Raw genomic sequence first — 25,871 nt, 5'->3', positions numbered from 1 at the left:
TGCCCAGAAAAAGTGACCGAAGCCTCTGTTGAAACTGACTCATAGTGACTTTTCCTTGCCTAGACCTATTCCCCTTTCCTCACTTGAGCATTTTCCCCAGGTCACTTCTTAATAAACCTCCTGTTCTCAGACCTGTGTCTGTTGTTTATGTAGGAAACCAACACACCGCTCCTGAAAGAAATTGTTACTAATGGTTCAGTTAGAACGCACAAGAATTTATAACTTTCCCCTACCCATTGTATCCCAAAATCTCTGTTATAAAAATAGAAGATGTATATTATTATTGGTAGAAAATGTTACATCAGTGGAAGATGTATGAGGAAAATAATTGTGTACAATCATGTGAAATAAGTACTACAATTTCTTATGGGAAAAAGTGCACCTAAAAGCTCTGCTTTCCCCAACAATTTTTAAATGCTAATAAGCACAATCAGTTAAATGCTTTCATATCTATTTAGGTGAACTGAAATTATCTGATGGCCTCTGAACTCTACTACACTCCCTGTTAACCCTGTCATAGTCCTGGAAATTACGACCCTTAGTCACTCTTTTAACAATACTCTCTAGCAGAGTCTACACAGTAGTCTTTCCGAAAGACATTCCTGGGTTGTAAAGATAGAAAAAGCTCTATTTAGCCTTAAAAAAAATTGCATACATCTCAAAGGGCAGAGAAAGTATTTAAATACAACTTTTCTAAAGAATACTCTAAGATTTAGGAAGAAAAGAGAGTCTATTTCCCTGTTTGCAACAGGGAATATTGCCTATTTTTTTCTTTTCAATTTGGAGTTCCCATTACATTATATATGTGTGTGTGTGTGTGTGTGTGTGTGTGTGTATTTGCACATACACATGAAGGGGAAATAGACTAGATAGTGAAAAGCATGAGGATATTTTAACAGTGGAAAAGGAACCGCTCTTGGATTGTGGGCAGCTAAGTGGAAGAGGAAAAGAAAAGGGATGGCAAGGAGAATAAACATGTTCAACTGCGTATCAGTCAGCTATATTTCTACGTAAAAGGGGTTTCAGCCTCCAAATTCACCTGAATAAATTTTAAAGACCATAATTTCAACAAAGAAAAAAACAGTTCTTATGGAGTGTAAACTTGGTGCTAAACCTTTAACAATGGGAAAAAAGCCTTGAAAATCAACATTTAGGTACAATTTTAAGATATGGATGTTCTCATAAAATCCAACATAAAATTTCTTCCTGAGGGTTTGATCTAGTAATCTGTAGGCTCTTTAGACTCAGACCTTCCTATGGATTTCAAAGCAAGCTCAGATTCTTTATTTGGCAACCATATCATTAATGTCTTTAAATTTAAGAATTCAAAAGGGAGGAAGAAGAAAATTATAATAAAGCAAGCATTTGTACTCTAAGAAAAATAAATGGCATCCTTGTTGTTAAGAGGAACTTACTTCAGTTAGTACATCCTGTATTCCCAGAAAAAAACAGAACTGTACTCAAATTTCAACTGCACCATCTATTGGCTCTTTGATCTCATGGAAGTTCCTTAGCAGATAAGAGACTCAATTTTCTCATATGAAAAATGAAGGTGATAGAATAACTATCTCATACAATATTGCAAAATTTAAATAAATAAAATTTGCTCTCAAAGTGTTTAGCACAGAGTTTGTATCGGTAGATGACCAGTTCATCAACTGTTAATTATTTATATAAGCCACTTCCATTCATTGAAGTTGATTAATTTTACCCTAATACTTAAAACTAACAATTTTTCAATAGTTATAATTTATTTTAATCAAAATCAATCATCAAAAAATGGAGTTATATTTTAAAAATATACAACTAATGCACATGCTTTATTCAATAAATAATTATCAATATATACATATAAATAAATGAGATATTTACATCTTTATTTTTCCTGGTAGGGTTTTTAGAATCTCATTAAAGTGATAAAGTACATACTTTTGAAATATCTTTCTCATATAATTGAGTGTGTGTAGCACTAGGTAGACAAGTAGACTTTGACCACTCTGATATTCCCTAGAACTTATTTTCCACTGCCATATTATTAGTTTGACTAACCAAAATGTTTCTTGGGCCTCACCTAGGAAATGAAAATATACTGTAATTGAGTGGCAAGGGTACAAAGTCTCATATGCAGAAAAAATATATATTCTTTTTATTCTAAAGCATAAGAAATAGAGTTTACTACCTGAATTTGTAAGCATCTTAGAGCATTTTAATTTCCTCTACTTAGGTCTACTAGATAGTTTAGGAATGACGATCTTCCAAAAACTATATTAAAGTCCGTTTAAAAATATCTGGTTTTTCAAACAATTTCAGTCTATAGAACACAATAAGATACAACTTGGATAAGTGATAGCTCACATCTGTGTAGCCAAGAAGCATGCCACATTGCACATCACTTCCTATAAGAGCCATCACATCATTTCTCCCACCATACTTACTTACCAACCCATTCCTAGTGTTGACCTACGTGCCAAGCATCGGTAGAAGTTAAAAGGAATATTAAAATATATCAACGCATAATGATTTTTTTGTAAGGTACCAATGTCCAGGTGAAATGGCTGATCAACCATTCCAGAAATCCACAGAGAATTTAAGAAAACCATACATAGTTTTAGAGTTGAAATATTCTCTTACATGATGTTTTAAAAATGTATTATTTAACACGTGTTCTTTAAAAAATATTATAGAGGTGGGTAATTTGATGATCCACTTGGGAAATATATCCAAATGCGAAAATCCACCATTTAACTAAGATCAATATTCTATGCAAATCAGAATTCTGATGCTTTAAAGAGAAAGAAGTAAATTGTGAGCCTGACCCATTGCCAAAGACACATGAGTTTAACTGCAACCTTGAGGAATTTTTATGATCTAAAGAAAACATCTGAAAGTGCTGAGCATAGAGGGAAGTAAGCAAAATATCCAGAAAAGAGAAGACCTATTTTGAGGAAAGCAGAGTAATTAGGAAACATGTCCACAGTCCAGGGTAGAAAATAATGTAATGGTTTCATAAACTCAAATAAAGGTTTTTGGTAGAAGACACTAGCTCAGCATAAATGTTCACTCTTCTTCCTGAGGTTCTAGTCAAGTGATAATAAGGGAAGATAAAATGGTTTCAATTAAAAAAGAATGGAAGGGAAAATCAGCAGATGTTAAGTGACAACATATTGGGAAAACATAAAAAGGAGATAAAGAAGAGGAGGGTGACTCCTCAGGTAGAGGAGGATGAAGGAAATTGCAGCCAAGAATACATGTGAAGGTGTTGCAGAAGAGTAGGGAGTTTCTCTGCTTGCAAAATTGCATCTCTGTGGTAAGGATTTAGAGTCAACAGTTAAGATGAGAGATTGAGGAAAATGAGATGAGAAACTGTAAGCCATGAGTTAATTGAAATCTGTTTACGCAATATGTGTTCTTGCCCACTTGAGCATGCAAGACACCTGGTAGCTAGGCATTTACTATCCTTAGAGAAAATAAAAACGAATAAAACACACCCAAACCAAGCCTCAAATTATTGTTTTTTTTCCGTATTGAAGGAACCTCCTTGAGAGAGATGAAATTGGTAAAGTGAGGTTTAGCGACCCCAAACAAAGCACAGACTATTTAACATTTTGTCTACTCCCATTCACCTATCAATTAGCTGCCAATTAGATTACTTCCAAAAAAGAATACAAATCTACCAATTAGAACCTTGTCCATGGATTCAGAACTTCCTATCAGCTCTTCTCATAACTCATTCTTAATCAGAAAGGGAAAATGGGAGGGGGGTGGGTAGATAACATGAATTAATTCAATTTGCTTAGGGCACTCACAAAGAAAAAGTACATGTTTTTCATTTGTATACCTTGAAACTGTCTATTTTCTTGCTTCTTCAACCACAATCTAAAATCATATTAACAGTCTTTTCACATTACTAGCTGGTGAAACAATCTCAACAGACCTGCCATCAATGAATATATATGCTACAATAAGTGCACAGGAAGTTACGAACGTCATTAGTCATCAGGGGAATGCAAATTAAAATAGCAAAGAGATTCCATTGTACGTGTTTTAAGATGGCTAAAATTAAAAGACTGAGCATACCAACTGTTGGCAGGCTATGTAGGAACCAGAAATCTCACACACTAATGGTGGGAATGTAAAATGGAACAACCACTTTAGAAAACAATTTGGCAGTTTCTTGAAAAGTTAAATATAGACCCATCATATAATTCAGGTTTTTAACTGCCAGGTGTTCACCCAAAAGAAATGAAAGCACATGTCCATACAAAGACATGTGCATGAATATTCAGAGCCAAGATAAAATGAAAAAAGCCAAAACATGAAAATAACCCAAATGCTCATCAACATTTAAAATGTTAAACTATGTTAAATGTAAAAATGGTTTTAAAAAACTGTGTTTTTTATGGAATCCTATAAATGTAATTTAAATAATGCATTGATACACATTACAATTTGATGCATCCCAAAATAATTACATTGAATACAAGAAACCAGACAAAAAAAGATTGTGTACTATATGATTCCTTTTATATAAAAATCCAGGAAATCTAAAAGACTATATAGATCAGTGTTTAGTGTGGTGGTTTGAAATGGTATGTACTCCAGAAAAATGCATGTCTTAAATTGGATCCATTCCTATGGGTATGAACTCATTGTAAATAGGATTTTTTGATGAGGTTCTTCAGTTAAGGTGTGGCCCTCCTCAGTCAGGATGGTTCTTAATCCTATTGCTGGAGTCCTTTATAAATGGGATGAAATTCAGATAGAAAGAGAAAGCCACAGAGGGTGCAGCCAGAAGCTGACATCAATGGCTCCTTGAAGAGGATGGGGACACCGGGAGAGGCTTCCGTGTGCCTTGCCTTGTGACAAGCTAAGGACTAAGGATGGACAGCAGCCAGCCCAGAACACGAGCTACTGAGAAGAAAGCATCAGATTAATGACACCTTGATTTGGACTTTCTTTTAGCCTCAAACTGTGAGCAAGTAAATTCTCATTGTTTAACCTGACCTCTTTCATGGTATTTGCTTGAGCAGCCAAGGAAACTAAAACATCTGGGGATAAGGAGCCAGGGCAAGAGGACCTGGATGAAATAATTACCAAGGAGTAAAAGTAAATTTTGGGGTTATTTGTATATTCATTACCTTGATTTTGTTGATGGTTTCAAGGGTAGTAAGTACGTCAGAACTTATCAAATTCTGCATGTTAAGTGTATGTAGTTTATTGAATGTCAATATTACCTCAAGAAAGCTGTTTAGACAAAGCTAAAGGGAAGCAAAAAATAAAATAAATAAAACGAAACAAAACAAAACAAAAAAACCAGAGGAACCCCAAGTGCTTAAAAGTTAAATTTTAATGACTAATTTGTTAGAGAAGCAATCACAATGAAATGATGAAATATTCTGAATAATTCAAAAACATGAAATATCAAAAATGTGAAGTATAGCTAAAGCTGTAATTTAATTACTAATCAAATTCTAATGAAATACAATTTAATTAGAAATATACTATATTCATGATTGGAAGACTGAATATTGTAAAGCTGTCAATTTTCCAAAAATGATCCATATAGACTATGGAAATTAATAGACTGGTTCTATAATATACTTAAAAATTGAACAAGCTAAGAACAGGTAAGGCAATTGTGTAGCTGGAGGACTTCAGCATGAAATATTTAAACTTCATATAATTCCAGACTGACTTAGACAGTGAGGTATTATCATCATAGATAAACTGATGAACAGAACAGAATAGAGCACAGAGGCAGACCCACTCATGTGAGGTCACCTCATCATGACATGACACACCTGCAAAATATTAACCAAAGAAAAGGGACAACTGGCAAATTAGACATAATCAAAATTGAGAAATTCTCTCAAAATTGAGAACTTCTCTGAAAAAGCCCCAAAGGTGTGAAAAGGGAAGCCACAGAGAGAATCCTCAATTTTTAAGCACTTGGGGTTCCTCTAGTTTTCTTTTTGTTTTGTTTAGTTTTGTTTATTTTATTTTTTGCTTCCCTTTAGCTTTCTTTAAACAGCTTTCTTGAGGTAACATTGACATTCAATAAACTACATACACTTAACGTGTATATATTATTGGAGAAATACAATTCAAAGCAAAATCTTCCTCCAATTCAGCTCAGAAAACTTCTCCAAAAAGGCAAAAGAGAAAACAATTTTGTTGTTGAATACGGATTAAACTAGAATGTGGTGTACCACTGGCAAACAGCTAAAGAAATTGCAATGAAAGAAAGAAATCCTACCCTTTTATGTAGACAAGCAGATGCTACCCATTTCATGCTCTCGAGATAAAGGATAACTAGTCCTCAAGTGAAAAGGACTTGACATCACCACTTGTCACATATATATATAGTTTATCTTAAATTCATTGGGTAATATCAATGGCCTTTGGGTTTTCTAATTGCCTCTATCCAAAGAAATAATAAAACTTCTCCTATCTCTATAAAAGGAGGCTGTTTTGAAGTTGGAGCCATTCTCTAGACAAAGTTAGGCTCCCACCCTTCAACAAAAACTTTGAGATTGGGCACTCAGTTTCCCAATGTTCACATTGCAAATAGGTATCTTTCAGGTCCTTCAGAAAGACGTTCCTGGGTTGTAAAGAAATTAAAAAGAAATTACATGCATCTCAAAGGGCAGGGAAAGAATTTACAAATACAAGTTTTCTAAAGAATACTCTAAGATTTAGGAAGAAAGGAGAGTCTATTTCCCTGTTTGCAACAAGGAATACTGACTATTTTTTTCTTTTCAATTTGGATTTACCATTACTTTACATGTGTGTGTGTGTGTGTCTATGTATTTGCACATGCACGTGAATGGGAAATGTTGAGAATTAAAAAAAAGGAGTGTTTCCAAATAATAATAGCAAAACAGAAACCCACTAGGAAGATATTCTAAAGACTTCAGCATGTACTTTACAATAAAGGTCAGTCAAATGGTCCACATAGACAATGTGAAAAAAAGCTCAATCTTATCATCACCTGTGAAAGGAAAATTGCAACAATAAAAGACCACTGTATATAACTAGATTGACTAAAATAAAGCAAAATACTGACATTTCTAAGTCTTGGTGAGGATATGGAACACTCATATTGTTGGTGGGAGTGTAGCCTGATAAAATACTTCTGGAAATTTTTTGACAATATTTGCTAAAGCTAAACCCACCTATTGTTTATAAAGCAACAATTCTCTATCCATGGAAATACCTAACAAAATATTTATACACATTCATGATAATACATGTAATAAAATATTTATAGTAACACTATTTATAATAGCTAAAATATCCATAAATATTAAACAGATAAATATAGTACAGTATATTCACATTATGGAATGCTATACATTAATGAAATTAATGAACTACAATTAGGTATTTGTACATGGGTAAATCTTACTGGTGTAATGTTAAGCAAAAGAGCTAGACACAAATATATACACATAGAATAATTTTATTTAAATAGGTTTCAGAAATAGGCAAAGGTAATCAATGGTGATATACATTCAGATGGGGGTGGGTGACCTTTAATTGTAAATGCAATGGCTGGAACAAATTTAATTATGTTATATTATTTACGAATAATAAAATGTAAAACATCGAGGATGGAATGCATTAATTTTCATCCCTTTATTTTCTATTTTATTTTTTCGATGAAAATTTCTAAATTGGAACATTTCATTTGCCTAGTAGTAGCAAATGGTGACATGCCTCTAGAGAGGGGTTCTGAAAGAAATATGACCCGTTATGTAAGTTCCATTGCTCCAAAGCTACCTTGACTTAAACAACTATTATATCCCCTGAATCAGAATCGAGGCATCTGCACTCAGAATAATGCAAGTCAGATCCACTTAACTGCGGCCTCTTTTATTCCTTATAATCCAAATATCAGTAATCTTGGAAAGGTGATGCTGGCATCAAAATAAAAAAATGACCTTTGGAGTCATGTTGTGTTCTTGTTTGTAATCTCCCCAGTTTCAATTAGCAGAATAAAGAAGGAAAGATATTTTTAATTATCTCATTGCTTCATTTTTTCACCTGAATAATGTAGAAACATACAGCGATTTGTTTTTCTTAACCTGACCTCAAGGATCACAGCCAAAATTGTCAAGCCTCCAGCTGTGCTTATTCTCTGTCAGGGTCTAAATTGCACACCCATGCATGTTACCTCCCCCCCTTTCTTGCATTATGTGTTTCACAGTATGTAATTTTGCTAAAACAAGTCCTTTAATTATGCATTGCTGAAAGTGTCACCTACTGCTAAAAGATTCTTGTGTTGCAGACAGGGAAACCATGGGTCTGTAAGGATCTGAAGTTTCCATTACGTGCACAGACCCCAAGAACAACTGTTAACAAATCTGTTGGTGGTTCTGTATAAAGAGGAGCCAGGCTGTGCTCCTGCTGAACTTTTGGTCAGAGAAAGCAATTTGTATTTCAACAGACTTATTGGGCAGGAGAAAAAAAGAGCACAGGTATAATAACAGCTCCCTAACATGAAACATTTGCACTGACATGTTACTAAGATTGAAAGTTTGATTAAATAGTGAGCAGTGGTAACTGCTCTGGTAACTCTCTGGTAAGAGAATTTAGCTTGGACAAACAGTAACATTTATTGATCGACTGAGGAAGAATAAATTCTGTTGATTAAACAAGGAAGAATAAATTATTCGTTTGATGGTTTTTGTTAAGGAAATGTGATTCAATGTTTTATTAGGAAATTTAACATGAATCTAATTCTATCAGAATGAAGTACGAAAAAGATAATTGGGATAATAATAATGGAAGTCAATGTTGGTTTTGAGAAAACAAAGCAATTATTTGAAATCTCTGTTCTCTTAATAAAATTTTAACTGGCTATTTTTACTGCATAACTTTATATTAACTTGCATAGACATGTATATTATATAACTTTTCTTGGTGACAAAAATAGCTGCACTGTACTGTGATCTCCTCTCTATTATCGGACCTTTAAAAGAGTGTTAGGATACCACATGTGCACTGTTGGATTTAAATTTAAGAATAAATTTACTAACTGAAGTGTGTTGGCCATATTATTATACTTTAAGTTCTCCACTGGGTAATGGAGATAATAACAATACTTTCAAACAATTTTCCATTGAACATAGGTCTCTCAGAGTAAAACAATTCACATTTATAAAACTGTAATAAAAATATTTCCCACTGTGTAGAGGCTGAGTGTTAATTCTCAATAACTGATTTTTCTCTGCTTCCTGGATATACACAACAATTCTCCCAGCTCCCTTGTTTCTGAGCAGGGCGAGAAGACAAATTTCTGGCCAATAGAAATACAGTCTAAAACTGTATACCACTTCCAGAGATGACCAAAAAGCAATCTTCAGCACACTGTCCCTTCCCTCCATGCCCCTTGAAGATGGCAAACAAAATACAAGGCGGGATCTCTTTGAGTCAGCTTAGAGAATAGCTGTCCACGAGAGCTGTCCAACAAGGACCAAATACGATGGACTTCAAGTGAATGAGAAATAATTTTTATTGTGGTAGTCTCAGAAATTTGCTGCCACAGTTGCCCTACCCTGGCTAACATTCTTATTATGTAAACAGTGAAGCAGAAGAGATACGTTTCTATGAAATGAATTGTTTCATATTAACTGTTAGCTTCCTTAGCCCAGCAAAGTTACAGTTACTGTTTTTCATAATTAAGCTAGAAAATTTAAAGGCTGATGTAGTAAAAATTCTAGGTGAGAAAAAGAAATTTAAAAGTCCTGAAAAAAATGCTTTAATAACCTAGAACAAATGTATAATTCCTTTAAGATTTCTAAATGTCATTCTGAATAACCAGTATGCAATCAAGAATAAGCTGATGGCCTTTCTGTGCTATATAAATGAATAATTTAGTAAGTGTACTCTATTATTCTTAGGTATATGGCATTTTTCAGACTAAAAACTCAATCTTGTTGCTTGCAGTTAAATTATCAATCATTATTTTCTAATCAAGTTTTAATATATTATAATGGATTAATTCAACTAAGTCAGTATAATTATCACCTAATAAAATGAATTTTGGGGTTGAAGAAATATACATATATATAGTTGGTTTTCTGATAAATGAAATACAAATCAATACACAAAACCAGAAAATTAGCTTACTGAAATAAATTTTTAATAATAAGACTCCTTAGAGAAGTGTGCTCTAACATTTTCTCCTAACATAGATCTATGGTTCAGAGAGAAGACATACTCAAGACAAAAAGATGATGCTTTATTTTAGTGACTCTGTGTATGACTAGTACATTTCTCATTTATACACTTTTCCTTGAAGCTCCCAGAACATCAGTGACATATAGGAGGCCCAAAGATTTCCTGTATTGTAGAATATTCCGCTTCTCTTGAGTCCTGGACTTTCTGTTTGGCTTCTTTTTCCCCTCTGCTGCTCCTTGTCCACTGAGTTTCTAACATCCCACTGCAAAAATAAATTTTTTGTGCCTCCAATGTGATCCTTTTATCTGTCAAACTACCACCACACTCAGGGGGTTAGAATGACTGAGAACCATAGTGAATGTGGTATTATGGAAATGATATTTCTAGATTGCCATGGTTGACTCAAAACTTAACATGTGGTCCTTATCTTCCAGCAACATACAAAAGACCTTAATAAATTTTGCATCTGGATGGAGTTGAGCCATTAGTGTAATTTGAGAAGTTCTAAATTGGATGAGAAATAATTGACCAGATATTGAAAAAATTCAACCAGTTAGGGTAGTAGTATGAGGCAGGACAAGGAATAGGACAGTGGAGAATCAAGATAGGATAAACCTATGTGAAGTGAATATATTCTGGGTGAGAAACTTGCCTTTATCTACCAAGCAAATTTTGGATCAGTAATAAACAAACAGGAAAAATTCCAAAATAGCAAAACCATTGCAGTTATCCTTATAATATCCTAGTAATACACAGGCATATTTATAAAAACTTCTTCCGATATAAAGACTCACAATGATTCACCTTTTTTTCACTTTACTGTAGACTTTTTGGAAGCTTTTTTTTGAATGCTGAACCAGATCACATTTCAATATGCATGTAAGACTCTTTATGTTCTACCTGTTGCTTCTTCTCTCAAATACTTGCTCTTGCACTGGTCCAGACCTCCTGAGCTTCTTTCATTTGCATGTACATGAACTTTATGGGAATTATCTTTGTGCAAAGAGTACTGTGGAGGGAGTTGCTGCAACAGTGCTTCACGGAGCTGAGTTCAGGACACCAAGGAAGACAAGTTCAGGACACCATAAAAACTTTCAACAAGTGATACCTTTATTAATTGCACAGAGTAAAAAGTCCAGAAGAGGCAAATAAATGCTGTGTCACTTACTTAGCACAAGGAGTGAAAAAAAGGCAGGAAAAAGTGTCCTAATACAGCTGGTCCCTCAGGGCAGCTGAAAACTGTTCCACGTTGGCAGCACCACGTGTCCGACTTATGGGGAGGAAAGAAGCAAACCTATATCATTTGTGTGTGTTTCTATTCACCTTGAGGGGAGGGAACCCTGTCCCTGATAATTCCTTTTCTAATAAGCATCTTGTCATTAGACTTCACATCTCCCCCACTGTACAGAATGGCACACAATAGAAATGGAGATGTGGGTAGTGACAGGCCACTTAGTGTGTTTGTGACTTCACCAGAGAAGGAGGTGGGGGGTAGGTGGGGGGGGGGGGTAGGTGATGGCCGCTTAACAGGTGCCTGTGATATCCTAACAGGTACTTTATATTTTCTTTCTAGCTAAATTTTATTTGTTCCTCCACTTCATTTTAAGAAAGATCTTCAGAAAGATTTTGCAAACATTTAAGGGTCAATGAGCTCTCACTTCTGTGTCAGTGTTATAGACCATTTCTAAGTCACAGAATTTTTTCCCATACTATTACCTCACTTCATAGCACAGGTAGGTCACCTTTTATATAAATGACAATAGTATTCTCAGTGCCTCACATGATACATGCTCAATTACATTTTGTTGAACACATAGATTGTTCAAAGAGAAATGTAATGAGCATGCTCAGAGAGATACTCCATAGTGGCTGCATTATTAGAAGAGGGCTACACATGTGGACATCATCCATCAATTATTTTTATTGTGAAGTACAGCATATATACAAAACAGCAACAAATTTCAAAGTACATTGTAACAAGTAGCTATAGAACAGATTTCAGAGTTTGATATGGGATTACAGTTCTACAATTTTAGGTTTTTCCTTCTACCTGCTCGAAGCCACTGGAGACTAAAAGAAATATCAATAGAATGATTCAACAGTCATACATATTTGTTACATGCTATCTTCTCTGATATAACTACACTTTCTCCTTTGATCTTTCTCCCAGTTTTTAGGGGTATTTGGACTATGCCCATTCTAATTTTTTCATATTGGGAAGGGGTGTGGATAATATGGAGTAGGGAGATAGAACTAGTTGATGTTCTGGCGAGGCTGGCCCTCAGGGTTTCAGGGCTTATCTGGCCTAGAAACCTATCTGGACATCCATCAAATTTTCAAATGTAAAATAAGCTAATACCTAGTGTTATCCCACGAATGGGTAATTTCATGTTTTATCTTAAAGGAAACTTTGAGATAAAACTTTAGAAGGTAACCTTGACTTTCATTGAGTCTAAGATTGCAAATGCTACAGGAAACTTTGGGGAAAAAACCTATGTAATAATCTCCGTTTAGAGTTAACACTTTACTAGTCAGCTCACTGGTATGAAATATTCTGACCTTCTCAAATTCTGAGGCTAGAGGAAAGTTTAATGGAAAGATGATTTACAAAGATGTAAATAGCATGTAGAGAAACCCTAAGAAATCACACAGTTCTGCAAGGCCAATAATGTAAGATGAAACCCCTTCAAGCCTGAAGGGGAACAGGAAAGCATCAGTTTCTGGAGTCCAGAAAGAAACAACTATATAGAAATGGCCACCTGAGAGGAACTGGGTCCTTTGGTGAGTGGCACTTTCAGACAACAGCAGCTGAGAGGAGACTGAGAGGAGCTTGGTAGAATAAACACCGTGACAATATTCTCCTGTATCCCTCTAATCTCCTGCCAAAACCCACTTGAAAATCAAAGTGTAAGAGCGCCCATTGATGCAGGTATAATGGCAAAGAGCAGGGAAGAAAAGGGCAGAGAGTAGATCTAGTAAGTCAAATAAAAGATATCTCTCAGAGACAGTAAGCTTGGCAATCTATGCATCAGCCTATCTACTCATCACTTCAGCAAACATATATTGAGTATTTTTTTATACAATAGACATTATATTATGCTCGGAGGGTAAAAAGATACAATATAGCACTACGTTAATAATTGCATTGTAATTGCTATTACGGAAACATTTTCAAATGCTGTGGAATCATGGACACAAAAGACAGTAGTGAAATCTTTACTACTATTTGAGTTAATGCTTATAGAGAAACACATTAGCAAAATGAAATTGAAGCAAGATTTGCTAAACACGAGTGACTCCATATAACTGGGTTACAGTAACCAGTGAAAGAGGTGAAGAATGTTCAAAGATGCTGGTAAAATGATAGCTAGATAGCTAGATAGATCATAAGATAACATCACCATGGAGACAAAGAGTAGACCCAGTAATGTGACTAAACAGTATCCTAAATGTGGAACCTTGAAAGGCAATCAAGAATGAAAATTGACCTTTGAGCTTTGATTGTGAGAAGAGTATTATTGATCTTCACAAGAATGACAGGTGGAAAATTACAAAACCTTGAACTTTATTCTTGGTTGAAGAAATCTAAACAGTGATTACATTTTTTTTTCAAAACATGAAGTGACAAAAGGGAAAGATGTGTTAGTTTGAATGGAAGTACAAAATTTTTCTTTTTTCATTGTTTTTTGTACTGCTAGTGGAAAAGAAAATTTCAGTGGTAGATTCCAACCTTACTGCCTTTCAAATCTTGACTTTTTCCTCAGAGAAAAGGAAAGGAAAAACATATGAGATATTATAATTTGATAATATTGAGACCATGTCTACACCTAACCTACTGTGTGTTCATTTCCCAGGAACTCATAACTAAAATCCATTTTTAATCTATCAGATCACTCAGCAAAATGTTTTTTCACTCTTTTATTTTTCTGCTTTTATGTTACAAGTCTGCAGTGAAATTATCAACTACAATTTATTCATTATTCATTTCTAGATAGGATCTCCAACTAATTAATTATGACATGATTGTAAATACTAAGTGTGATGGTCAGATTCATGTGTCACCTTGGCCAGGTGGTACTGCCTCATTGTTTGGTTGGGAAAGCTGGCCTGTCTGTTGCTATGAGGACATTTCATGGACTTAAATCATGACCATGTTGGCTGCAATGAGTCATGTCTTCTGCAATGAATGAATGCTTAATCTAATCACCTGAAGAATTTTAAGGAAGAGTTAGAAGAGACAATCACTCTTTCTGCTTCAGCCAGCCAGTCTCTTCTGAAAGTTCATTGAGGACCTTCATTGGAGATGCCAGCTTGCAGCCTGCCTTACTGATCTTGCATTTTTACATCCCCATGGTTATGTGAGAAACTTTTACAAATTTTATATTTATAGATATCTCCTGCTGATTCTGTTTCTCTAGAGAACTCTAGCTAATACACTATGTAAAGACACTCTATATTTTAATATTTTTATATATTCTGGAAAATGGATATCTGGTCCTATTCATGATAGTTGCTAGAAAGAATAAAGAAAAAAGCAAATATAAGTGATGATAATCTCAGTCTACAAGAGAAGGATGAGTAGTACTATAAAGCCAGATGAAAAAACAGTTTCAACATAACTAATATTCAACATAACTAAATATCTAATATTGCAGTTAGCTAGATCAAACTGAGAACACCATTTACAGTGACAAAGACTTTCAAAAAACATACACTCTGGTAAATTATGTCTATGTCTACTTATTTTCCCATATAATGAAATTTCATTGTTCAGTGACACTTCCAGCAGATGCTTTAGTTTGCTAAGGCTGCCAGAATGCAATACACCAGAAATGGACTGGCTTTTAAAAAGGGATTTATTTAGTTACAGATTTACAGTTCTTTGGAGAGAAGGGAGCACACTTTCCTCTGGCTTTCTCTATCACATGGGAAGCCACATGGTGACGTCTGCTATCCTTCCCTGTGGGCTTCTGGGTTCAAACAACTTTCCCTGGGGTGATTCCTTTCGCATTTCCAAACATCTGGTTCTGAGCTGCTGAGCTTTCCCCTGACCTCTTCTTTTAAGGCATATTCATTGCCGAAGCCACTCCCTTTAGCTAACCACAGATATAATCAGACATAAGATGAAATTCACATGCCATTACTTTAAGTCCACAGCAACAGAACAACTAAGCACAATCATCTACAAGATGACACCTGAACCTAACTACTTCATTGGACTACCACACCTGTGGTAGCTATAGCTATATTAACTGATTTGTTTTTATCATGCGTGGTGTTTGATTTGCATGGAGTTTAATTTGTTTAAAGTCATTCAGCTAGTAATAAGACAATCCAGTGTTGTTACCTAGGGAATCCATAAATACTACCATGAATGGATCCACATTTTAACCTAATTGCATTTTTCTTTCCTCTTCTCTAGAGTCTAAGCTCCCTAAGGAACAAATCTACTTTATTCACCTATGTAATTTTTTCACCGGCACAGTGTATTAATCATGGTTCTCTAGAGAAAAAGAACAGGAGATATTCATAAATATGAGATTTACAAGGGTGTCTCATGTAATGAAAGAGTCCAAAATCCAGGCTGTGAAGCTGGCAGCTTGGATTAATGATCTCGATGAACTCCACAGGCAAGGCTTATTGGCTGAAGAAGCAGTGAGAAGTCTCTTTTCTCCTTTAAAAGTTCTCAGTTGATTGGACTACCTCATTTGTGGGAGATATGCCCTTATCAGTCAACTGCAATCAACCGACTGATGGTTTAATAAACCAGCTTTCCAGTTTATCAACCAGCCACAAAATATCCTTGCAGCAATGGTCAGACCAGTGCTTTCCTGCACAGATAACTGAGCATCATCATCCGGCCAAGTTGACACCAGAACTTAACCATCACAATCCACACCTTGTCAACTCAGCAGCTATACACATCACCCTGAAACATGTTTAATTTTCAAGTAGAAAACCATAACAGACATATGTTTTGTCTAACAATACTCAACTGTCCTGCATGCAATTGGAAATGCACTACATCTCTCCTGAATAGGGTGCAAGTCCTTAGGTAACATTCATTCTTAAACTTCATATCCTATAGCTTAAATACTATAACATGAACAATATAGCTTATGCCATATGACAAAAGGAAAACAAGATATTTCTTTATATACAAATACAAACATACATATAACAAAATGAGGAAATATTCATACCAGCACAGTCCTTATTTCTGTAACTGATCACGTGGTCATAGTTCATATTTATCACTACCTTCTTCCACTACCCATTCCATGCTCCTCTTACCCTCAGCAAGCACTTCAGCTGGTCATGGTTCTTTGCCAGGTGGGGTGGCCCAAACCTTCATTCCTGAAGTTTCATGGCCATTGGCAGTTCTGCTTGGATTGGGTTGTTGTTGAATTCCATTGACTTTAATCACAGGTCATGGTTAATAGTAAGAGACATCCTAGGGGATCTCCTGTATTCCAGGAAAACTCTTCATCTTCATCGTGTAGTTGCAGTACTATTTTTCCTTGATAGTCAAGATCAATCATCCCATTTAGTATAGTGATTCCCTTCCTTGCCTGTTGATTCAGAGGAATGAGAAACCCAAAGTGGCCAGGTGGCAGTCTTAACTTCCAGTTCAATAGAATCATTGTTGTGTCTCCTAGAAGGAGCACTCCTTCTTTCGGAACTAAGACCTTTAAACCAGCAGAGCTTAAGGTTTCATGGACAGGAAGCAAAATTTTTTCTAGTGCTTCACTAGGAATGATAGTGAGTGGTACCACTTCCATTTCCACTCTTTGACTCCTGGACCCATGAATCCTGGCTATGAGAGAAACAGCATCCATATATTGCATGCTGATTCAGAGTATAAACACAGCCTCTTGGAGAATATTGTCCCAGTCCTTCAAGGTATTGCCACCTAGTTGACACTGTAATTGGGTCTTCAAAAGGCCATTCCACCAGTCTATCATCCCAGCTTCCTCTTGTTCATGAAGAACATGGTAATATCAGAGAATCCCATAAGCATGTGCCCATTTGCACACTTCATTTGCTATGAAATGGGTTCCTTAATCAGAAGCAATGCTACATAGAATACAATGACAATGGATAAGGTATTCTGTGAAGTCCAGGATGGTAGTTTTTGCAGAAGTATTGAATGTAGAGAAGGCAAACAAATATCCAAAGTATGTGTCTATTCCAGTTAGAACAAATTGCTGCCCCTCCCCTGGTGGAAGTGGTCCAACATAATCAAGCTGCCACCATGTAGTTGGCTGATCACCTTGTGTAATGGTGCCATATCAGGGATTGAATGTGGGTCTCTGATGCTGGCAGATTTTATACTCAGCAGTGACTGTACCCAGGCCAGCCTTGGTGAGTGGAAGTATATGTTCTGATCCCATGCAGAACCTCCATCCCTACCACTAGGCCCACTTTGTTCAGGAGCTTGTTGGGCAAAGACAGAAGTGGCTGGGGAAAGAGGTTTACTTGTATTCATAGAACAGTTCATCTTATCCATTTGATTATTAAAACCTTCCTCTGCTGAAGTCACCCTCTGGTGAGCATTCACATGGGACACAAATATCTTCATGTTTTTAGCCCACTGGGAAAGGTCTATCCACATACCTCTTCCCTAGACCTCTTTGTCACCAATCTTCCATCATGCTCTTACCAAGTCTCTGATCATCCAGCCAAACTATTAGCAACAGCCCATGAGTTGGTACACAAATGTACCTCTGGCCAGTTCTAACTTCCAAGCAAAATGAACAACCAGGTACACTGCTCGAAGTTTCATCCACTGGGAGGATTTCCCCTCACCACTGCTCTTAAAGAACATCTCAGAAAGAAGTTGTAGTGCTACAGCTGTCCACTCCCTAGTGGTCCCTGCATATCATACAGAATCATCTGTAAACCTCTTCCTCAACCAACTAACTATAAAGAACTCCCCAAGAATCTATAACTCTCATCTAGGAAATAGAAGGTAATGTGACAGGAGTGGGGTTCACAGGCATTTCAGCCACCTCCTCATGGAAGTTATTTGTGCCTTCAGGACCTGCTTGAGCCCTATCTCTAATATACCATTTCCATTTTATGATGGAGTGCTGCTGTGCATGCCCAACTTTACAGCTTGGTGGGTTAGACAAAACCCAGTTTTTGATTGGCAACTCAGATCACATGGTAAATTGGTGATGTATGGTTAAGCGTTCAGTCTCTACTAAGGCCCAGTAACAGTCTAAAAGCTGTTTCTCAAAAGGAGAGAAGTTATTTGCAGCAGATGGGAAAGCTTTTCTCCAAAACCCTAAGGGTCTGCACTGGGAATCTCTTATAAGGGCCTGCCAAAGGCTCCAGACAGCATCCTTATTTGCTACAGACACTTCCAGCACCACTGGGCCTACTGGATCATATGACCCAAATGGCAGAGCAGTTTGCACACCAGCCTGGACTTGTTGCTAAACCTCCTCTTTTTCCAGTCCCAAATCAATACCAGCAGCTACTCTGGTCACTCGTTAAATGGGCCAGAGTAGCACACCCAAATAGAGACTATGTTGTCTCCCAAATTGGAAGAGGCCAACTAAGCATTGTGCCTGTTTTTTGGTCACAGGAGGGGCCAGATGCAATAGCTTATCCTTCACCTTAGAAGGCATATCTTGACCAAACCACTGGACCCCTAGAAATTTCACTAAGCTGGAGGCCTCCTGTACATTTGTTGGATTTATCTCTCATCCCCTGATATGCAAATACCTTACCAATAAGTCTAGAGTAGTCACTATTTCTTGCTCACTAGGTCCAGTTAACATGATATCATCAATATAATGGACCAGTATGGTGTTTGTGGAAGGGAAAAACGATCAAGTTATCTGTGGACAAGATTATGATACAGGGCTGGAGAGTTGATAGACCCTTGAGTCCAAACAGTGGAGGTATACTGCTCACCTTGCCAGCTGAATGCGAACTGTTTGCGGTAGTTCTTATTGACAGCTATTGAGAAAAAAATATTTGCCTGTTCAATAGCTGCATACCATGTAACAGGGGATGTTTTGATTTGCTCAAGAAATGACTTCACATTTGAAACAGCAGTGGCAATTGGAGTCACCACCCGGTTAAGTTAATGATAATCCACAATCATCCTCCAAGACCCATCTGTTTTCTGCATAGGCCAAATAGAAGACTGATTTGGGATGTGGTGGGAATCACCACCCCTTCATCCTTCAAGACCTTAAGAGTGGCACTAATCTCTGCAGTCTCTCCAGGAATCCAGTATTGCTGCTGATTCCCTATTTTTCTAGGCAGGCACAGTTCTAGTGGTTTCCATCTGGCCTTTTCTGCCATAATAGCCATCACTCCATGAGTCAGAGAACCAATATGGGGATTCTGCCAGTTGCTGAGTATGTCGATTCCATTATATGTTCCAGAACTTGGGAAATGACCACAGAATGTATCCAGGGACTCACTGGACACACGGTGAAAAGGACCTGAGCTAAAATTCCATCAATTACCTGGCCTACATAAGCCACTACACTGACTGGTATACCAGAGTGACATTTGGGTCCCCCGGAATTAGTGCCACTTATGGACCACTGTCTAATAATCCTCCAAACATCTGATTATTTCCTTTTCCCTGGTGCACAGTCACCCTGGTAAAAGGCCATAGGTCTCCTTAGAGAACCAAGGGGCTCTGGGTCTGTAAACTATCTCAGGTCTGGGAATCGATTAAGGGACCATGACTCTTTATTTCTGTAATTCAAGTTAGATTTCCATTCCCTTGACCTAGAATTATTCTGCTTATACAGCTCAAAGAAGAATTTAGTAGACTGCCCATCTATTTGACTTCAAGGTACCCCATGATCTACTAACCAACACCACAAGTCTCTGTGAGTCAGTTTATTTTGACTGCTGCTTTGAGTCTGCTGTCTAAAATGGTGGCCACGCCCACCTGGTCTATGGTGATTGAGTGTCACCACATGGCTTCTGCCAACTCCGAATCTGGTGGTCTGCATTGTGTTTAGGGATTCTGGCACACTGACATCTGTTCCTACAGTAATATCTGACCTACTGAGAAGGGTGACTCCAGAGCTCTTCAGGGATATGTAGCTAGTCTCACAAATTTATTTCTCAAAGTTCTGGTGAATGATGTGCCCTCTGGACATTCTTTGTGTGTGTGAGCAGGTCTTCCATGATAAATCCACTCTAACATCATAATCTCTCTAAGCTTCTGGATCCCCTCATCTACATAATACCAGGGCAGTTCTGGCATTTTGACCTCAGGTAATGTCAGACACCTTTGGATCCATGTTTCAGCCAACCATCCACACAAGCTGTTAACACTGTTTCTAATCCCTCAAGCTACAATGTTGAATGCAGAATTTCTGCTTAGTGGACCTATATCAATAAATTCAGCTTGATCCAAATTTATATTCCTTCCACCATTATCCTACACCCTTAAAATCCAGTCCTGCACATATTCACCTGATTTCTGTCTGTATAGATTGGAAAACTGTCTTGATCATCTTGATTATTGGAAACAGAGTCTTTAGTGCCTTTGAGCTAATCAGAGTAGAAAACCAAGTGTAAAAACCCATTTTTAAGATTCTTTTTCCTCAAGAATCACTCATGATACTAAGCTGCATTAGTCAATGTTCTCTAGAGAAAGCAGAACCAACAGGAGATAACTGGAAAATTTTCTCACATAACCATGAGAAGAAGAAGAGTCCAAAATCCGCAGGGCAGGGTATGAAGCTGGCACCTCTGATGCAGGGTCTCAACAAACTCCACACGAGAGGCTCGCTGGATGAAGTAGTAACGAGAGTCTCTCTTCTCCCTTAAAATTCTTTAGTTGATTGAACTATCTCATTTGTTAGTTAATTGTAGATGTAATCAGTCACAGCTGTTTAATAAGCCAGCCTTCCCATTTATCAACCAGCCACAAAATATCCTTGCAGCAATGGTCAGGCCGGTGCTTGCTTGATCAGACAACTGAGCACCATCATCTGGCCAAATGACACCAGCACCTTACCATCACTCATACTGACTAGGAATGGATCAACTCATTAGAATCTAGCTATACAGAATCATGGCACCATACATAAACCTATTCCATATGCCTAGTAGCAGTCAGCTTATCTTAAATTCTAGGGAAATTGCCTAGAAGTTGATCAGCTTCATGAGCATTCTGACATGCTGAGCAGCTTTTAAAATGACTGGTCAGGTGTGTACATGAGCCAGAGAGCATCTTAACCTTGAGACTGGCAGATTTAGTTTTAAGCTACTCTGGTTAAATAGACACTAGTGAGAGACGGAAAACCAAAATGTCAGGAAAACACCAATATATAATTATCAGAGGTCAAGAGCAACCTCATGGAGTCCAGACAGTCAGCTGATGCAAGGTAAAAACGGGCAAGCTGAAGTCATGAGTCCCTAAGGTTATATGAATCATTATGCAATGCCAGCAAGAACAAGCTCCCAGAGAATCCAGACAGGGATTTCTGTTTCTGTTGTATCTTCTATAGTTAGGGCCACATGTGGGTGGTCCTGTATGTGGGTAGAAGGCAAATTTAGCCAGAGACATAATCAGGAGCAAAGAGCATTTTATTTTTCTCTCTCAGGGAGTGGATCTAAGATTGGAGGAAAACTCGTATCTCCTCCATGGGAAATGACAGTAAAAATATTTCACTTACTGATGACATACACTAGAAGTAGTTCATTCTCTCATGACATTAGATTTTTTTTTATGGCAAAAGAATAAGAATTAGGAACACAGTAATTGACATCTTATTTAAATGATTATTTCTATCCATTTGTGGTCTTGTCCTGAAGACATAGGTATAAACATACATTACCTTATGACAGAGTAAAAGGTGCCTGATTTATTTCCTGCATATTAAAAAAATAAGCAGCTGAGTTCTACAGGGATTAATACCTTAAAACTAACAAAAAAATTCAATATGCAGTTTTGTTCTAAGACTATTAATTTTGGAAAATGTTTAGAATCATTAGGATTTTATCAATTGACCTTCCATTGGGAAATAAAACATTACGCAAAGTTTAACGGTTTTTCGGTCATTCTTTTTTAAAAAAATTCCATCAAAGTTTAAACAATAAAGGTTTTGATAAAAAGCTTTGGAGTGGAAAATGCTGTCACTGAAGAAATAAGTAAGACACTAAAATTCCCCAAACAGCTTTACCATTTTTCCCTGCTGAATTTATCACACATGTAGGCCCATGGAAAAATTTTGTGTTAGATGATAATTTTTTTTTTACAAGTATAATCATGTATCGATTTGGACATGCACTTGCTTCAAAAATGCTTTGTGGAGGAGGTGCGGTTTGGTGATGGGGGGGCTGTCTTTGAAAGAAGGCAACTTCTTTCTCAGGGGAAAAAAAAGAGCATAATGTGTGAAGACACAGAGCAAGAAATGGAAAAACAGAAATGGAGGGGGCGGTGTGCGGCCACTTCTGAATAAATGAGCATGTAGAGACTTGTGTGACGAAGCAACTTGTGAGTCAAATGCATGGTCTTAACTTTATTTTCTTGCTAGAACTTTCTCCTTCCTTATACAAAATTGGAAATTGATAATTATTTGCACTGTTAAATGTTGATGTTTGAAGGAATACCAGAACGGTAATTTTAAATAGTTGACATTGTGATTCAGAAAATCAAGCCTGGAAACCCAAAATTAGATACCACAGAAATCCAGGCCATTAAGCTTAAAATATTTCAAAATGCTATTTCTATAAAGCACATCTGATCACATTTCCAAATGAAAAAAATGATTAATTAACCAAGGTAAGATATTTCCGAGTGTGATCCCTAAGTATGCTCTGAGTTTCTTTAGAAGTTTATACATTATTCTAGTAGCTTTTTTGAAGACAATACAGACTGTAAGTTAATAATCTGTGTTTTGTCATGAGCTGAATATTTATTATCCAGCATTCTTTTGGATTCAGGTCAGTAAAAATCTACTTTATTTTTACTGGCTTCATTATTCTGTCAGAATTAAAACAATTTTAGTACTGAGACCTTATTTTCTAAAATATGTTAATATGATATTTTGATGTCAAATATCAAATGATTCATAAATAGAAAATTGAGCTTCAGAAGTCATATTTATATTTTCAGGGCTACATTGTTCTATTTAAATATATCGTCTAAAATAACATTTTAGTCAAAGGGAGGAATTGTCATCTACATGTATGTGTACACAAACACACACACAGGCTCTGCGACAAACCAATGAGACTCGATTTTCCTGAGCATCCTGGGAAAGGAAGGAGAGGTAGGAGAGTTTTAGACATATACAAGCATATTTAGAAACCATTCAGTTAGATGACCAGCCAGGAATCTATTAGCATATGAGAGGGGGCATTGAGGTCTCATCTGAGGGAAAATTCATCCTAAAGTAATAAAGAGTTGGACACTATAGAGTTGGCCCTGTAACAACAACAACACCATTACAGAAAGGAGAAAGATTTCTGAATAAACCTTGGCATCTATTCGTCACATTTTTATCCTTCCCCAGCCTTCTCATCTGGCAAATATGAGTAAAATCAATGGACCACAAACAATACTATTTTAAGACATTTAAGGCATTGTTAAATGAGAGTACCACACGTACTCAGAGGCATCCTTCTAATTCTCAGATACCACTTTTCTTTACGCCATACATCAGTGTCAGTGTCAAGTGCAACAGCAGAAATAGAATGTGGCAAGGTATTGAAAGGCATGGGAAAACAACTACCTGGAGCAGGTTCGAGAAGTATAAAGTGGCAAAACACTTTAGCACTGCTGACTATCAATATTGTGCACATCTTTCTTCAGAGCAGAAAACTTGTCTTTCCAAGTTCTTTGATTATATCCCCTCTATCTGACTCAGTCTGCGATTTGTGCATCTGGATCCGTGCATCTCGGATATAGCAAATCTCTCATGTCATTTATAATTTATTTCCTAATTTACATTCTTTCCCCCCTTTTTTTTTTCCTCATAGGCTGAAATAATTTATTCAGCAGTCTTCCTTAAAGACTCAGACACTTTCCTGATGTCCTCATTATGGTATCTGCTGTCTCCATATTTTTGCCAACCATATTTTCTATTTTTTTAATCTCCATATTTTTAAGAATATGCCTGGTATCATACAAACCTGCTCGTATATCATTGATGCAAAGTAATTCGCAATTTCTTTCCTATAAAGATTGTTTCATTGAATACCATTTGCTCTAAGGGTTCAGAACGACATCCATTTTCAATTCACCCTCCAGTCATTAGAGTTTTACCTTAGTCAGTTTTAATAGTTGACTTAAGCCCTCTCAGTGATTGTGTAAATTATGGTTCACTTCTTCAAACCTAGGCTAGAGGAAGAGGAAAAAAATCAGATCTTTTTCCCCTTTGATACTCTAAAGTGTCAGAATTTATGCAGGCAGGTGACAGAAACATTGTCCCCAAAAAATAGTTTGGGAGTGGTATATACCTATTCTGAAAGACTGAAGTCAACTAGGGAAATGAGTTGTGTGTGTGTGTGTGTGTGTGTGTGTGTGTATGTGTCTGCGTGTGTGTATATCAAACCCCTGTTTAGCCGATCTGGATGATTCAATTTTCCATTGTGATTTCCACCACATCTGTTGTGTTCAGGAGGTGACAGCTTTCTGCAGGCTTCTAATTGATTTGGAAGTTTGGGACATAAACTGTGCCCTTCTCTGTGCCTGGCCACCTCCGTGAGTTCTTTTCTATTAGGCTCTTGTCTGTTACTCTCTTAGACCATACTCTGACCAGATCATCATCTCATAGCTGAAATGCAGGCAGTTGTGGGCTCTCCTTATTTCCTGGCCAGCGAAAGCATCCTAATGTATCCACAACTACACTGCTCTGGTTCCTCAGAGGCCAGTGTTCCTTCTCATTCTCACATTTTCCTTTTGAAATATCCAGTGAGTGGGACATTGCTCCAATTTTCATTGATGGTATAGAAATTGTACCTGTTCCACGCTGGAACTGTGACAAATGCATACAATTATTAGTCCTAGAAATCACTAAATTCATGTTTTTAAAAAAATTCTGTCACAATTTTATTTAAAAATAATTCATATACCATACAATTCATCCACTTAAAGTGTACAATTAAGTGGTTTTTAGTGTATTCCCAGAATTGCACAAACATCAGCACAATCAATTTTAGAACATTTTTGTTATCATGAAAAGAAATCCCATACACTTCTGCTATAACCCCTGCTCTCTCCATAGTCCCAGCCCCAGGCAACACCAACCTATTTTCTGTCTCTATAGATTTGTCTATTCTAGATCCTTCACAAAAATGGAACCACATAAAGTGTGGTCTTTTGTGACTGGCTTCTTTTACTTTGCATAATATTTTCAGACTCCATCCATGTTATATGACATTGTATTTATCCCTTCATCAATTGGACTCTCATTTTCATCACCTTTCGGCTATTGTGAATGGTGCTGCCATGAACATTTATGTACAAGTTTTTGCAAGGAAAAACATTTTCATTTCTTTTAAGTATATATCTGAGTGGCATTGCTAGGTTAAATGATAACTGTACACTGAACTTTTTGAGGAAAGGCCAGATTGTTTAACAAACCATCTATACCATTTTAAATTCTCACCAGCAGCTCATAAGGGTTCAGATTTCTCCACATTAAATTTCCACATGAATTTTACAATGTGCTTGTCAGTTTCTACAGAGA

This window comes from Tamandua tetradactyla, chromosome 3 (assembly GCF_023851605.1).
Source record: "Tamandua tetradactyla isolate mTamTet1 chromosome 3, mTamTet1.pri, whole genome shotgun sequence".
Lineage (NCBI taxonomy): Eukaryota > Metazoa > Chordata > Mammalia > Pilosa > Myrmecophagidae > Tamandua > Tamandua tetradactyla.
The sequence above is the reverse complement of the archived record's forward strand: the minus strand, read 5'-3'. Positions refer to the sequence as shown.